Below are 12716 nucleotides of genomic sequence, written 5' to 3'. Positions count from 1 at the left end.
TTGAGTGAAGCCCCAGTTTCCTCTAAAGATGAAAGGCTTCAGCGATACAATTCACATGATTAAAGCTACACACAGCCTTAAGTCACTTGCTGGGTCACGATCCAGCTGATTCTAAGAATCTGTATGCAGGCTGCTTACCCAGAAATTAACCTACTGCCTTGGAAAGTGTTGCTTAATTTAGAAGAGTGATTACTTACAGCACCTGCTGCTAGCCTCACAGCCTTTGATATGCCAGCTTCTCCAAAATTAATGCTAAGTCTTCTGAAATTATTTACGTAAGTAATTAGGGAAAGAACTAAAAAAAGAGACTGCTAAATGTATAACATAACAATCAGCTGGGTTATCAGCAGCAATCGACACTATAATTTCCAAAGCAAACAGCACAAGGCAAGGCAGTCTGAGCTGAAGTTGCACAGTTGGTCCTTGCAGCAGACTCGCATCTCAGCCAGGCATAACAGAAAACGCGCTGCACAGGCTACACACACCAAATTGTGTATGTGCATGACACCACCACGCCAGGAGAAGCTCCACACAGCAGGAGAACCTTTGCAAAAGCGGTCTCCTGGCTTTAAAGCCACATTACCTGTAGGCTTTAAATCTAAAGCCAAACCCACAGCAGCCCTGTCATGCAAGTGTAGTGCCTCTGGCAAGAATTGAGTGCTGAGGTCAGCAGGCAAAGGAGGGAGGAAGAGAAGGCATGGAAGGAGGACTGAGGAACAGGCTCAGTTCTCAAGGCCTTAGTCCTTCTCCAGAAGTTTCTGTTCACACCTACGTATGGGGACTCCAAATAAGTCCATGGGCCCTGATGGGATGCTCCCACGAGTGCTGAGGGAGCTGGCAGATGTCATTGCGAGGCAATTTTTGATCAATCATGGAGACGGGGAGAAGTGCCCATAGACTGGAGGAAAGCAAATGTCACTCCTGATCATCAGGAAGGGGGATCCAGGGAACTACAGGTTGGTCAGCCTCACCTCAATTGCTGGGAAGGGGATGGAGCAGCTAATTCTGGAAACCATTTCCAGGCACATTAAGGACAAGAAAATAATCAGTAGCAGTCAGCATGGCTTCACCAAGAGAAAGCCATGCCTGACCTACTTGATAAACTTCTACAATCAAGTGACTGGCCCGGTAGACTTGCAGAGAGCAGTGGATATTGTCTACCTGGACTTCAGGAAGGCCTTTGACACTGTCTCCCATAACGCCCTCACAGAGAAGCTGTTGATGATGTACAGGCTGAATAAGCAGACAGTGAGGTGGACTGAAAACTGGCTGAATGGCCAGGCCCAGAGGGTGGTGATCAGTGGCAGAAAGCCTAGCTGGTAACTAGCAGTGTACCCCAGCGGTCAGTACTGGGTCCAGTAATGATCTTCATTAATGATCTGGATGTTCTGGATCTGGATCAGGGCCACAAAAATGATCCGAGGGCTGGAGCACCTCTCCTATGAGGCCAGGCTGAGAGAGTTGGGGTTGTTCAGCCTAGAGAAGAGAAGGCTGCGGGGAGACCTTATTGCGGCCTTCCAGTACTTAAAGGGGGCCTACAGGAAGGATGGGGAGAATCTTTTTAGCAAGTCCTGTTGTGACAGGACAAGGAATAATGGATTTAAACTAAAGAAGAATAGATTTAGACTAGACATTAGAAAGAAATTTTTTACAGTGAGGGTGGTCAAGCACTGGCACAGGTTGCCCAGAGAGGCAGTAGAGGCCCCATCCCTGGCAACATTCAAGGTGAGGTTGGACGGGGCTCTGAGCACCCTGGTCTGGTTAAAGCTGTCCCTGCTCACGGCAGGGGGGTTGGGCTAGATGACCTCTAAAGGTCCCTTCCAACCCAAAGCACTCTGTGATTCTATGTTGGGTCAGAGGGTACCCTCATCCAGTTTGCTGATGACACCAAACTTGGAAGAGGGGCTGATATGCCAGAGCGTCATGCTGCCATCCAGATGGACCTCAACAGGCTGGAGAAATGGTCCAGCAGGAACCTCATGAAGTTCAATAAGGAGAAGTGCAAAGTCCTGCGCCTGGGCAGGAACAACCCCAAGCGCCTATATATGCTGGTGGCCACCCAGATGGAAAGCAGCTTGGCAGAAAAGGACCCAGGGGTCCTGGTGGACACCAGCTTGAACATGAGCCAGCAATGGGTCCTTGCAGCCAAGGCGGCAAATGGTATCCTGGGCTGCCTTAGACAAAGTATTGCCAGCAGGTCTAAGGAGGTGATCCTTCCCCTCTACTCAGCACTGGTGAGGACACACCTGGAGTGCTGGGTCCAGCGCTGGGCTCCCCAGTACAAGAGAGACATGGGTATACTGGAGAAAGTCCAGCAAAGGGCCATGGAGATGCTGAAGGGATGGGAGCATCTCTCCTGTGATGAAAGTTTGAGAGAGCTGGGACTGTTCAGCCTCGAGAAGAGAAGGCTTAGGGGGATCTCATCAATGTATTTAAATACCTGAAAGAAGGGTGCAAAGTGGATGGAGCCAGGCTCTTTTCAGGGGTGCCCAGTGCCAGGACCAGAGGCAACAGGCACAGACTGAAACACAGGAGGGTCCCTCTGAACATCAGGAAACACTTTTTCACTGCGAGGGTGACTGAGCACTGGCACAGATTGCCCAGAGAGGTTGTGGAGTCTCCATCCTTGGAGATATTCAAAAGCCATCTGGGCACGGTCCTGGGCAGCTGGCTCTGGGTGACCCTGCTTGAGCACAGGGCTTGGACCAGGTGACCTCTGGAGGTCTCTTCCAACCTCAACCACTCTGTGATTCTGTGAAGACACGTACTAAAGGCATACAGGCATCAAGAAGAGCCCTTCCAATGATTTCAAGAGGCAGTGCAAACTACCTAATTTGTAACTACTGAATGCACGTTTTTATTCTGATTGAAAATGATATTTCAGTAATGGTAACTGAGATGTTGGATGCGTCATTCCAGGGGAAGGAAGAGATCAGAATTAAACATGGAATCCTTTACCACACAGGTCTGTCTCAGAGAAGAGTCGGCCCACTCACTCATGTGTACAGTGGAAGCAATTCAAATTTGGGGGCTTATTTCTGTTCCTAATCAAGACAGAGGTTATTTGCAAAAATTCAGCTGGGATCTTAAAACCTCCTTCATGCATTCAGAAGGACTTTTTCAGCAGCTTGAAAACATCTAACAGACTATGCCTGCTTCCTCCCCTGACCCATATATATCAAGCTATAAAAGCTGCAAGCGGCCTATACAAAAAGGTTTGCCTTTTAGGAGGTGGAACAAAGAATATAACATTCCTGTCTGAGTGCAACAAAAACAGTTTGAACAAGGTTTCAAAAGGTCGTAGTCATTACAGCCTCGCAGAACTAGAGGCACCCAGTTGCAATTCAAGCTATGCAGCTCATCTCTTTCAAGCCCAAAAGCTTGGCTAAGTTTGCAGGTCTTTCGGGGACACTAAGCAAAGTACCGGAGTGCCTCAGCTCCAGACACTGGCTGTCTCTGAAGCCAAAGAAAACAAAGTAAAACTTGAAGTACTGAGGGTTAGGAGATCTGTGCGGGCAAAATCTCACTTCACCCATTATTTTACAGCTGTGCAGCAGTCCAGAAAGCATCACACTTCATATTACTCCTCAGGATGTTCTTATTTTTTTGCTTATGGCTTACATATTCAAGCACCTTCTAATCTGTACAGCTTTCAAAAAGAATCAACTCTGCTGTTTCACTGCACAATGAATTAACCTCGGCTCGGAATAAAGAAATACACTGAAATAGTTTTCGAAGAGAAAATGAGCAAGAGTTTCTGCAGAAAAAGACAATATTCCTCCTCTCCCTGCCCCGGTCAACTCTTTCTTGCCTACATTAGAGGATCATAAAATTTCAGGATCCTTTTCTAAATTTTAAGCAACACACAGAAAACCATCCTGCCATAAAACACTACTTGGTGATGAAATGGTACTAATGTGGGTGAAGGAAGAAATTCTGCTGGGTAACACAGAATACCTGGAAACGCACAACAGCTCTGCTACCCATGTATAAACTGAGGACACAGTTTAAGCAAGCTGGGAAAGGTCACACAAGTTTACAGCAGAAGAGAAACACCATGCACATTTCCAGACTCCTGTCCTGCTCTGTTTCTGGGTTTTCTGTTTCCACCCCCCAATCCCCTGCTAATTTTGCAAGCAACTCCAGAGCAAGGCACAGAGCCGGGATCTGCTGGCTGGGGCCGGCTGCCAGGCAGAAGCTGCTGGCTCTGGTACCACACTCAGAATGGAACCACGCAGAGAGCGGAGCGGGAGCTGTCAGTGCTCTGCCATCCTTGCCTGCCTCCTGTGCAACTTCCCTGATCAGGGACATTGGCACTGCTCACTATCTTCTTCCTTTCCTCCTGAACAAACCTCACAGGTTTGTTCCTGGTTCAAACTATCAAGGGATTACAACATTTTACGCTACTCCCTATAGGGCAGAAGTGGCATGAAGCAAAGATTTGGATCGCTGCTCCTGGCAAAGCTTATGGTGTTCTTGTTCTGAGCACTGATACCAGGGATGGGCTTTTCATTTCAGGCCTCTGTCTCAGAAAACCACTTCACCATCAGGAATTTCTCTACAGTTTCTGCACTCTGACGTGCTTAAGGTCCTCGGCGCATCCTCTCCGGTTTACACAACTGACACTGGCCTTGTTCCCCACTTCCCCCATCTGACAGCAGGCTGAATCTCTGTTGACCTCCACTAGAAGCACATGCTCCAACCTCCCAACTCACCCCACAGCAAAGCACATCCAAGCTGCGACCTGACCATCCAATTCCTTTCCGTCTAAAGTGCGCTCCTTTACGTTGCTCTGCTGAACAGCTGAGAAACAGCTATCTATTCTGACTGGCTTACCTTCGCCCCACCTCCTTGCTGATCTGCTCCTCCAAAATGTTTCCTCCTTTCGTAGGAGACTGACAGCAGAGGCCCATCAGCTCTGTACAACTGTAAAGCCCCAGCATCACCAGTTACTCCCCATCAATTTTGAGTCCTAAACACTTTTAGGATCGATGGCATGAACTGCCACTTCAATAAAACGAGAAGAGTTGAGCATCAAAACCTTCCTTTGATTCATGTAAGATGACTACCTATTTTGGACAAGAGAACCCCAAATTTTTAGACGCTCTCTAAAGACAGCTCCCATGGCAGAGAACAGAGGTATAACAAAAGCAAAAGGGACCTCTCTCAACGGCATCAGTGTTTTCATGGGGATGAACACAACAAAAAGGAAAGGCTTCTGCCCTTCATATCACTGGATGGAATAAACAGACATGCCCAACCTCTCCAGGGTTTTTGCTTCAGAAAAAATAATTGCCAGCCAGCACCAGGTTCAGCAGGACACCACGAGATCGCAACTGTGCAGCCTATCATTGGTTTAGCTTCTTCAACGCCGCACTGAAATTTTGATAACGGGGTAGTAAACCCAGTACGCAGGACTTTCTGAAAGGGATGCTCACTTCAGCCACTGTAAACAAGCAGCAGAGGCTAACAACATGCCAGGTTTGACTCATAAAATTCATTAGCATCTTTATAGAGTTTGCGGTTTGTTTTTCATATTTCTCTTTGTGCACAATGAAAGAGATCCTCTTTTATTTACATGCCCTGCTTCCAGTACAGCAACAATTGAGTATTAACACCTTTATCACTTCTTTCTTCTTAAGAGGAAAAAAGCCCCAAACAAACAAAAGACCATGCACACACCCTGGATTCCCCCTCCTTAATGGTACAAAAACATTTTCAGGCTTTACAACTACAATAAAATTTTAGCTGACAGCATTTAAAAAACAAAACCAAGAAATACACGATCACCTCTAAAAGGTTCGTTTGTGACTTCCAGTGCAGTTCGTTTTCATTCTCAAAGACTCAGAGAACCACCTTGACCCAATCCCACTAGCACCGCTATTAAATCCAAAGCAACCCAGCTGGCTGCCGAGGACAGCACATCGATCGCAACAGGCACTCCTGTTCCAAGGAGATGGGCAAAAAAGTGTTGTAATGTAATACCCTGGCACCGGGCGTAGTGGCAGAAGTCGTCTGAGCCAGCACCAAGCCATGGCTGAAAGGGCTTGGAGGCAGATTCACATCCCATTTGGCTGTTCCCACTACAGGGACAACCGCCCCAGGCAGAGGTGCAACCACCACCCCTGTATCTGCCCAGAACCACAAATTAGTGGCCCAAAATAAAGCTATGAGGAGGCAGTCCCTTTGCATCATCAGTTCAATCCCGCTGGCTGTCAGCCAGCCCGGAGCAAGTCCCACAAGCAGAGAGAACCTAAGAGAGATCAGAATCAGGCCTCCCATAGGTGAGGCAACCGATTTTGCTGGCCTTTCATCAGTCCCTCAGGGCTGTTTTCAGTCTCTCATGAGAATCTGGGATATAGTTATGTAAAACAGATTCCTCACCCTTAATTAAAATTAAGTTCACATGCACACCCTGCTGAAGGCAGCATTTAAAAAAAAAAAGAAAATCACTTCTATGAAGGATAAGTCACTTATAATTAAAAAAAAAAAAAATCTCAGCATGCACACAAGGGAGTGTCAAACACTTGCCAGCCACCTGGATAATCACTTCCTATGCAAAGCTGCAGAGGAGAGCCCTGGGGAAAGGAAGGGTCAGGCAGCTTTTCTTGCAAAGGCAATGCAAGTGGCATTTGCCCTGCATGGGTGAGAGCTGCAAAGCCTTTCACCAAATTCCACCTATTCTGAGGCCACAAGCACCAACCCTTCTCCACTGCAGTAGTATCCTCTTTCATCTATTTTAAAATCAAAGCCCATCTTGTTCCCTGGTTGTAATAGCATGGGAGCTGATGGATGTTTCATATTCAGCTTTACCTGCTGACTTTATCATTTAAACCTCACCCATGTTCCTCCCCTCCTTCCCAAAAGGAAGAGTCCCAGACATTTTAGCTTCTCCTTGGAAGGCAGTCCACCTCTGACCCTTTCAGCTGCCTTTCTGCAACGCCACCATGTCCTTCTGGAGGTGTGGAGACCAGCACCACACTTCACACACAAGATGTGGGTGCATCAAGTGTTGATACCGAAGCCAAATGATACCCTTCACCCCTTTCCTGACGAGGATGGTGGCTTTTTTGGCTGCTGCTGCAATGATGTTTCCCTCTCCATCCTGAAAAGTGACATCATCCCCACTTTTTTACTTCCTATTATTCATGCAGCTTTCAAACTATAAAATAACCTTTCCTCCAAACTTATAGGACCTTAAGATCTTGACAGAAGTTTGCTGAAAATCCAAATATATTGCATCCACTTAAACTCTTTCTAACCAACATCCCACAGAACTTCATGGGGTAGGGCAGCAGGATTTTCATTTTCAGAAACCACACTGGCTCCTTCCCAACAGTTAACACTGCTCTGTGTATTCAGAGATCTTTATTACAGACCTTTCCATTCCTGGTAGTGTGACTCTGGTGTGCTGTTCCCAGGATCCCCTCTAAAGCCCTTTTTATAGATGGGAATTACACTGGCAACTCCCCAGTCCTCTGGCACAGCGGCTGTCTGCAGTGATAAATTATACAGCTTGGCCAGCAGTTCTGCAGTTTCGCATTCGGGTTCCTCGGGACTCTTGGTTGAACATCATCAGGCCCTGGTGACCTACTAACATCTAACTTGCCTATTTGGTCTGATTCTTCCTTTTGTATTTATCTCAAATTAGTTTTCTCTGATCTACCGGCTACAAAAAGTGCACTTGTTGTGGGAATGTCCCCAATACCTTCAGCAGCTAAGATTTTATATTCTCTTATGGCTTTATCAACTCCAAGTAACCTTTTTATACCGTTGTCATCAAGCACTCCCCAAGATACTGTACTCCTAATGTATTATATCCTAATTTCCCAAGTAACAAGTGATAGGACGAGAGGAAATGGTCTCAAGCTGTGTCAGGGGAGGTTTAGACTGGATATTAGGAAAAATTTCTTCATGGAAAGAGTGGTCAAGCATTGGAACAGGCTGCCCAGAGAGGTGGTGGAGTCACCATCCCTGGAGGTGTTAAAAAAATAGGTGGATGTGGCACTTCGTGACATGGTTTAGTGGGCATGGTGGTGTTGGGTTGATGGTTGGACTGATGGTCTTAGAGGTCCTTTCTAATCTTAATGATTCCTAGTTTTTACTTTCATTAAAAAAGAATTCAGCCACCAAGCCAGGAAACATGAAATTATGACTCTCCCCTTAATTGGTTTAGTGGTGGACTTGGTAGTGTTAGGTTAATGGTTTGACTGGATGATCTTAAAGGTCTTTTCCAACCTAAACAATTCTATGATTCAGTGATTGTATATAATATTTATGCCCTGATGGATATAAAAAGCGAAGTCCTAACATCTCAGAAAGCAGTCCCAAGATAGACTGTTTCGCCTGCCTGCTGCCCCTGCTCTCCCCCTCCTACCAACCTGTGCCCTGGCACGGCTGTCACCCTGCCTTTCCTTCCTGGCAGAGGTTTCGGGTATCACAAAGAGATCAGCAAGATTAAACTGTGTCACCATGGCAGCCAGCTCCACTTTAACACAGGGTGGAGATCCAAGCACTAACAACGCAAGTTTGGGACAGGAGCTATCGGGGCCTAAAGTGGGGTTTCTGTCTGAGCACTTCAGTGCAATGTGATGGCATTGATAGATGCCAGGCAATCCGAGGTGCAAACAACTGCAGATTTAAATGTCTTACCCTGACTGAAGTACTAAAGCAGGCACTTTCCTTGCTGCCATATAAAGTGTTTCTGTTCCTCACCAGCACACCCCTGTAACGCTCACAAGTTCAATGAAAATGCTCCTTTCAGATGAGGCTGTGTGTGAAGCTACCTGCCTGCACAGGCATTTGCACAGCGCAGACCAAAACAGTTTCCCTCTTCCACACCCTCCATTTCTTGGCATTTATACCCTTCAGAAGCCCATAAACAGTTCTGCCCTCCTCCTCATTTTATAAAACTACACAGGTATATCTTTTATCTTCCTTTTGCGTCAATCCCTCCAGCCCCAAAGTCATTTCTGTTGCTTTCCTTCAACTTCCTCCTGTTTATCTGCTAGAAAGTAACCAGGATCAAAGGCAGCAATTACTTCAGAAAAAAAAAATCCCCCCACCCCTCACACTGATTAGCAACATCAGACCCAATTTTCAGAAAGATATTTAAGAGTTTTTAAAAATACTTTGCCAGCTTAGGTGCCAAATCCCAACAGTTTCCGAGGGAATCAAGCGCCCACGCACTTTCTGGATTCCCACTAGATGCCTACTCACATCTTTTAGTATGTAACCACATGAAACACTCTACTTTTGTTCTCAAGGTTAGGCTCTCTTAAGTGCTGCTAAGACAGTCCCTGAACGTTCCCACTGAAACCAATAGGCTACTGAGAGAGTTATGTCCCCAGGTTACCAAAAAAAAAAAAAAAAAAAAAAAAAAAATCCCACAACTTATTTTTGTTCCTTCATGCCCAGCAAATCTTACCAAATACCTGCTGCGTAGTTCCTGACAACATGAAAGTTTCTCATCTTGTTTTCATCTTGGCTATGAATTCTGAGGCACAAATGTTGCCAGAGTCTTTCTGTACATATTTCAGGGTATTCAGAGATAAAAGCGACATCATGCTATACCAGAAATATGTTTTCCTGTTCCTCCCTGTGCCTGCTGCTTCTGTGTTTGCCCTTTACACCTTCATGACAGAAGAAAGCACATTACTTCTCCGACACAGTTGTGTTTTATGCTCACCATGAGCCTTTACGGGCAGTATGTAGGTGGAAGGTGACAAGGAATCTCAGCATCTCCATGAATAAGCCAGGAGCACTTGTTGAAGAGATGATTCCTGAACTACAGCACTTTGACTATGAGCTGAAGGACTGCAAAGTAGAAGGAGCAAAACAAAACTAGGATTATTTAATAATGTTAGTTAGTGTGACTGGCAGCAGCATTAGCAACCTAATTGTGTCTTGGATTAAAATTATACTTCCAGCTGGACACCAGCAAGAAGTTTGGGCCCAGCTTATAACCTGCTTGTTATATCCTTTCAGTTCTGAATCATCTTTTCAGGATTACAGGAAGATATAAAACACTTACAAGACGCAAGACATTATGCAGGTAGGTGATGGCAAAATCCCAGAAGTGCTCTGCTACACTAACAAATGAACCCACTAGGTGAAGCATGGAAGTCCCTACAGCAGGGCAGGGATTACAAGCATTACGCTTCCACACCAAAGCGAAGGAGGATCCAGAAAAACACAACCATGGGAGTGAGGAGAAATGCACGATCCAATTGTGATTTTCTGTCAGGCTCTTTCTCCCAAATACATTTATTAAAGACAGAGAATCAGTTAGAGAGGAGTCAAAATCCATTTTGTACCAAGGACTTTCAGATATGAAGCATAAGCAGGTCCAGCAGAAGCTGACTGGGCAGGTGCTAGAGGGTCAGAGAGCTTGGGGACAGAGAAAGGTAACAACAAAATAACCAAAATAAAAAGCTGTATACAGCAGGTACCGCAATGACAGACAGATCTTTAAGGAGTAAAAAGGCACTTACTTGTGAGCTAATTCTAAGAAGCCACCAGATCTGGCCATATGTCTTACAGTCCTTACATCCAGGTTTGAAACCTACAGAGAGCTCCGGGATCTTTAATACTACACCACAGCTACATTCCCTCATGTTGCTCTGTTAAGTTTTCTGCCAGGTCAGCTCACAGCCAAGTGCTGAAAGGGAAAAGCACCCTTGCCTTTGGATGGCTGTGTGCCATGATGAGCTCAGCTGCATCAAGCTTCACCCCCTGATTGCAGCCTCCCAGAAATCTCAAGCAAAGAGCTCACTCCCAGCAGGTGGAGAGAGAACCCTCCTGTCCTTTCATCATGCACAAGGTCTCCAAGAAAATGCAAGTTCAGAATTATACTTTTAATATTAATTTTGAGTTGACCACATCAAAAGGAAAACAGCTGCCAACAGCCACATCTTTGCCTTATAGTTTTGTGATGGGGGGAGCGTTGGGGGGGGACGGTTTTTGGAAAAAAGCAAACACAAGCTTCTCATCTGTTAGTCAAGAAGAATGCAAAGTCAACCACAGACTCTTTCCTTCCAAATTTGTAGTTAGTTCATTAGGAATTTAGGATCAGAGCCCTCACAGAGAGGTCAGACAGTCTTTATGCAGAATCTAGCACAGGTTACGCTTTATACAGAAACCTTTCACTGCTCACCCCATTCACAGCCCAGTGAAAAGAAAAAAAGACAGTAACAAGAGCCCCACCACAGAAGGGAAGCGCATGAATTTGCAAAAAAGAAGGAAGACAGACCACAGAGATCACACATGCTCATCCTACTGGATGTCGGATGATTTACCTATACCTACAGGAAGTGCAGATGGAACAGAATCTCAAGTCTTCAAAACCAAACACAACTACACCCCACATGGGATGAGATCACCTTGTTGAAGTCACTGCTCCTCGATACTGAGCCAAAATAACAGGGTGGGATTCAAAGAGCAACTGAACATCATCAGATACGACAAACATCCACGGTAATACTAAACTTAAAGCTTGATGACAGAAATGGGTATGATGCTAAAAGCAGAAAGTCACTTGCTGCTCAGGTGAGATTCTTTTAATCTCCATGACCTCCTGCACGGCACACCGATGCATTTAATGCTGCTGCACATCAGCATGTGATCAAATGTTTTTGAAACAAACAAAAAAAGCCCACACAAGCACTGTTGGTGGCATCTGGACTAGGTCCCAGCATGAGTAAGTATTGGATCAGAAGGCAGGAAGGGCTCTTGCAGGATGTACCTAGTATTGGTAAGTAAGGATTGGCTCTTAAAAAAAAGCCAAGGGCATCTAAAATAAAATTGATGATGTGAATTAGACAAAGAACAAAAACCCCATGATCCTGATGATCCCCTAATCAGCTGCAGAAGATAAAATCAAGCTGACATAATTTCAAAATTGATATTTTTTTGAAGTAGCCAGTAACTTTAAAAGAAGACACTGCACACAAGAAAAGACATTTTTGGTTGGACTGAATAAATGACTAAATTCTTACAAATATGGCCAGCTCATCACTTGTGAATGTTTTTCTTTTGCAACTCAAGGACTCGTTTCAGAGAGACACGGAACAAATGAAAAACTGGCACTCAGAAATCTAGAAGGAAGAGGTAATGAGATTTCTGATCATTTAACCTACCCTTGCCGCCTTCTCCTGCCCTGTCCCCCAAATCCCCTCTTCACCATGAGTAAATTGGAGACAAGTTTGGGAGGGGGGACTGTTAATATGAGCTGGCAGGACGCTGTTTCAGCAAGTTTAACTTTCATGTGAAAGCCACAAGTCCTACTATGACAGTGCAGTGAGTCACTGGATGACAAGTCATTGAGGCATTTAGATACCATTTTTGAATTCTAACAAATGACACTGTTTTGCCTTGTCTAACTGGAGGATGTGCCTTTATTGAACCTAGAATTCAAACACTGCCTGTGGCCATCTGCCTCCATTTAAAGACAGCCTACACAGTAGATGGTTGTGTTCTACTTTCTGGCTTTTAGGAGAGCCCTGAAGGAATCTGAGTTTTTTGCTTTTTCTTCTTGAAGAAGGTCCTGCCTTTGCCATTCCCAGCCCTACCCTCACCTCCTCAGCCTTTCTAAATGAAATCTACACATGTAAATATTTCCAGATATCAGCAAAACTGCCTGCTTGATAGAGGAAGGCAATGAACGAGTCTAAGGCCTCTTCCCCTATCCAGTCTTCATCCTCCTCCCAAGCCCTGCA

This window comes from Pelecanus crispus, chromosome 1 (genome assembly GCF_030463565.1).
Source record: "Pelecanus crispus isolate bPelCri1 chromosome 1, bPelCri1.pri, whole genome shotgun sequence".
Taxonomy (NCBI): Eukaryota; Metazoa; Chordata; class Aves; order Pelecaniformes; family Pelecanidae; genus Pelecanus; species Pelecanus crispus.
This window is presented reverse-complemented; position numbering follows the sequence as displayed.